Source organism: Macrobrachium rosenbergii, chromosome 31, assembly GCF_040412425.1.
Source record: "Macrobrachium rosenbergii isolate ZJJX-2024 chromosome 31, ASM4041242v1, whole genome shotgun sequence".
Taxonomy (NCBI): Eukaryota; Metazoa; Arthropoda; class Malacostraca; order Decapoda; family Palaemonidae; genus Macrobrachium; species Macrobrachium rosenbergii.
Window position 1 is genome coordinate 4,446,843 of NC_089771.1, and position 4,764 is coordinate 4,451,606.

The 4,764-nt window shown below is 35.9% G+C and overlaps 1 long non-coding RNA gene across 1 annotated transcript; it reads left to right on the forward strand.

The window, feature by feature from the left end:
- Positions 1-418: 418 nt before the first annotated feature.
- LOC136855223 (uncharacterized) lies at positions 419-2,837 on the forward strand. The gene is made up of 3 exons (XR_010857952.1): positions 419-542; positions 1,185-1,279; positions 2,397-2,837. It is a non-coding gene; the product is annotated as an uncharacterized lncRNA (long non-coding RNA).
- Positions 2,838-4,764: the final 1,927 nt, after the last annotated feature.

Here is a 4,764-nt window from a genome sequence, read left to right on the forward strand (position 1 = left end):
ATTACCCTTTTTAAAATTATCTAGATATCTTCTAATAAAAAAAAAATTTATTTTTACAAACCTTGCCTCAACTGCTGAATCAGAATTTGTTTAGTTTGCAGTCTAATGTCTTTTGCTTGGTTCGTCTCAGTTATCACTTTTGTTTGTTCTTTCTTGTAAAATTGAAATAGAAAATTGCCGAGGCGTTAACAGGCCGTGTATCTGTAATAAGCCAAACACGTTTCATTACTGAGTAAAAAACTTTCCGGGAACTATGGCAAATCGTGGATATAAGAATTCTCACCAGCAATGTTTTAGGTTAGAATTTCATGGTTAAATCGGGAGCTTAGGTTGGGGAACTAAATTTTGACTTAAAATTTTAATCTGGTAAGCGCCGTGTATTTACGGGGAATTGCCATTTGTACGCAGAAGTTTTACAAAAGTTTATGTTTTATTGTCGTCCAAGGACACCGAAGTGAGGTGTCATTTTGTGGACGGAGGGTTGTTCTCACTTCATCATTCTTGGTCTCCCAGTTCTAAGTTGCCGGCGAACAAATAGATCGGTGAGTTGTTCGAGAGTGAGTCGTTATTTCGCGTGCATTATTTTTGTTTAGACTAATGGGTGATTCCGAGTGATGTATTGTTCACCGATAAAACTGGGTAGTGTTTGTTAAAGTGGGAATGTGTTTCGTCTTTGATGCAATTACTATTTTGGCGTGATTATCATTACATCTGAGAGGATATTCCTCGTTTTGTGCGATAGTTTTTCTACTTCGAAATCTTGGGAAAGGGCGGGTATCGGTGTAATTTCCTGTCGGTGATCTTTGCCAGTCATAACTTTTATTTCATTCCGAAATCGCAGCTGGTTCGTACATCTAAATCTAATGAGTGTTAGTTGTTGAGTTTTTATAATTTTTTAGAGGGTTTTTCACGTAAATACCAACTTTTGGAATGTTTATATGAAGATACTCGACTTTTTTGCTCTTTGCTAGTTAAGTATGATTTTGCGGACTTTAGATATGTAGGACTTTCTGAAATTAGTAAAGAAACTTACTTTGGTTTTAAATAAGATAGTGCTTTTGTTGTCGTAACTATTCTCGCTTTTTAAGTAAGGCAGTGCCATCATTGTAACTGTCCTTGGTTCTGGTGTATCGCATTTATCGCATTAACTTTGAAAATTTGAATTGCTTCTAATATCCTTTCAGAACTGATACGGAGCTAGATACCTCAAGGCACTCAGCGTTTTATACTTACTCCAGACTTACAGAAGAGGTCATAATCTGTTAATGGATATGTAAAGGTAAGAAATGTCACTTTGGTTAGTCATGCCTTCATTACTTATGTATCGGCTGTATATACTGTAGACCGCAAATGTCCCTACGCCATCAGGGGCAGTGCCCTTGAAGGAGTAGGGAAACCCAGGCTTACATGGTTAGGTCTTCGACCTACCATGCAAGTTGGGACTAACAAAACCTATTGGCTTCAGACTTACAGGTGAGTTAGTAAACTACTTTTACTCGATGTGGGTAAGAGGTAGGTTATTTCTAGAGGTTTTTATTGAGTCCCCTTTTGATATGCGCGATCAATTTAGGCTTAAGCCTAGTAATTTGGAAGGGTTAATGGATACAAGCATGGCCGATTCCTTGTAACATTCGGTATTCAGATGTTTTGAGACCGCGATCATTATGGATTTAGGTTTTCAAACTGTTTTAAAATTGTTTGTCGTTAGACAAGTAACCTTAAAATACAGAAACAAATTATTTAATGTGGTAAAACTGCACTTTCTATTAAAAACAAGAAAACTGCTCAAGTAGCCTTGGGTTATTTTGTAATTGGACAACCTACATATGATTAAGATATGTTCCTGTTTCTTGTATTTTTTTTCTATAGGTTAAATTTTCAATTTACTGTTTATATGAATTTATATATAAACCTGATCCATATAGTTTGTATTGATAAAGATTTTAATTTAAACACTTTGTTATACTTGTATGTGCACGAGACAATTTTACAAAGCTTAAGAAGCAAAGCTTGTCAAAATTTGCTTTTCCTGCTGTATTCTTGATTGCCCGTAAACTGTAGTTGGCATTGGGGCGCATGAATTTACTCAGGATTGAAAGGCAGGTATTGCCTTGGGGTTTTCTCGACTTAAGAGCGGAGGGCTTCTGTAGCATAATTACTGCAGCTATGGTGATTGGGGAAAGTGTTGTAAGTAGTTATTAATATGCGACCTTTCTAAATCTAGCACTGGGGCTTTACTAAAAGAATTGGCAATGTAATTTGTGAACATGGGAGTATCCTTACGAAAAAGAACTATGGTTGCGACTATACTTTCAACATTTAAATGTAATTAGGTCTTGAAACAAGGGATCTTTCAATACAGGGTTTCTAACAGTTGTCTACGAAATACTTTGCAGGATGAGTAATCATCTTCGTGCTACATGGACTGTAAAATACACAACTTGGTTCTGTCGGAGCATCTGGAGAATTTTTCATTGTTCATCATGGCGTGTAACTGGAGAATCAGCTAGTATGTCAGCTATGCCGAATTGGAACCATGAAGAAAAACCGAAGCAAGAGATTGAAATTGATTAGCCATGATTCCAAGAAGACAGTTGCGGTTCCCAGCATATCCAACATTGTAAATTTTTCTCCAGTGTAGGGAAATAGGTAAACCTTTTACTTTCAACTGCTGAATAAATCGCTACGAACCGCGGTTCTCTTGCAAAATGTGGTTGATAACCTAAAGATTTATTATAAAAAGTCAGTACTATAGCATTGTTCATGAATCATTTTATATGCATCCTATGACGTCTGAACTTTTGGTAATATAATATTTAAAGGAGGAACTATAAAAAGACTCCAGTTTTATCAATCCTTAATCTGGTTATTCCTAAGTATCGTAACCTGAGAATCGGCTTTGTACATAAAAATAAATTGGACTAGTGATCTCTGTTCGAATATTAAAAGTTTTTTTTTTTAATTATAATAAGTTTAAGAAATGCATGTAATTTTGGCGAATCTTTAAGACTGGCAAGTCTTAGGGTCTTTTTTAAAGTTTACTTTGCGTAATTGAAGTACTGAACCACTTGCAAGGCTTAGCTGATCACTAGTGATAGTAATACAAAAGAGGTGAATTGTAAACTGAGGGTGAAGAGGCAAAAAATTGAAATATGCTTTTAGTACGGCTGTAAGAAACCGTGTATTGAATGCATCATGATCTAATGTGTTAAGGGTAAATAGATAAGCCATTACAATGGAAATAGCCTGATAAAAGATTAATCTTTAGTTAACAAATTTATTTTTACACGACCATGTGTAAGGCTTATTCAGCAACACAGATGACGTTGCTTGAGTAATTTCGATGAAGTTAAATGGTCTCCAATAAAGTAGTAAAATTACTAAGGCTACATGGAACCATAAAACTAAAAGGTCCTATGTAACCTTAAGATCACTTTTCAAAATGCTTGCATTATAGTGGTGTTCAAATCACTAGATTTTGATGAAGTGTGTTATTACTTGTTTAGACCAATGGTAAATTTACTAGACTTGTATATTACACGTTTGTATATCATGACTATGAGAATTTTGAATAAAGTCGAATTTGCGGTTTATACTAGTTCCCGTTGAAAGTATAGTCTCAAGGAAATTTATATGGTAAAGCAAGAGCTACTATAGTTCAGAGGCAAACGGATGGTCTTTGGAAAAACCAACGGGCTGCTTGGAACTAAGCAAATGAAAGCTAAGATTTGCAGTTAAATGTATAGTTAACTGGATCACGGATGTTGAACTGAAGCTGTAAATGTTATGTTTGGAGCAGTTGCAAATCGCAAACAACTGCATAAGGTTTTACTTAAGGACTGTGACAGTGAATAAACGGCCACTTGAGGGTGGTTAACTTAAGCAGTTAGTTTTGTCACACTTGGAATTCAAATCCTGCCTAGAGGGTCAATATTTAGATTTGTCAATAGCAGTGAACGTGTGAAGTGTAAGTTACGTCGGGAGTGGTGAGGGCATGCCAAAAAGCCAAACTAACCTGGGGAGAGAAAACCCTTATTGGCAACAGCCTCTCAAACCTGTCAGGGGAAACCGTAGTAACATGGGTAATGTATTGGAATTGAGTACTTATTAATGAAAATTAACTATCAGATTTAAAGGAGAGAAAAATGCCTTCCCTGACCTTGAGTAATCTTCGAAATTGTCCTTGATCTTTGCTAGTGACAAAAGTCATGGTGCCTTAACATTTTCCATTTACTATATAATTTTGGGTATGGATGACAGAAAATACATTGTGGTGAAGGCTTGTAGTTAACCTTGAAACGCACTGCTCTAGTTTAACGGCACAGATACAGTTAAATGCTTTAAGGCCACGGTATTCAAAAGCCATTATAGTTTCTTGGGCATCCATGTGTAATAAAGGCTTTACTCGGTGGATGTAGAGCAACTTAAAAAACGAGGGGACCGCTGTGTAAAAATTATTGGCTAATTAAAAACTTGTGAAGTAACTGTATCAAATGGAGAAGACGTTTAAAACTGAAAATAACTAAACTTAGTAAATGAAAATGAATTTTTCAAAGCTGTCAGATTGTGTGTCTTTCATTACAGCCTAGCAGACACATTGCCTGATAAAACTGGCCTGGTTGTAGAAGAGGAAAATTATCAAATATGTTAGACATAATGGCTCTGAATGATGCGATTTTCCCGTACCTCGTGAAGTATGGATCCTTATAATATCTTTAGTACTGAATGCCAACTACATGAAAATGATCTTGACGTGCTCGCCTA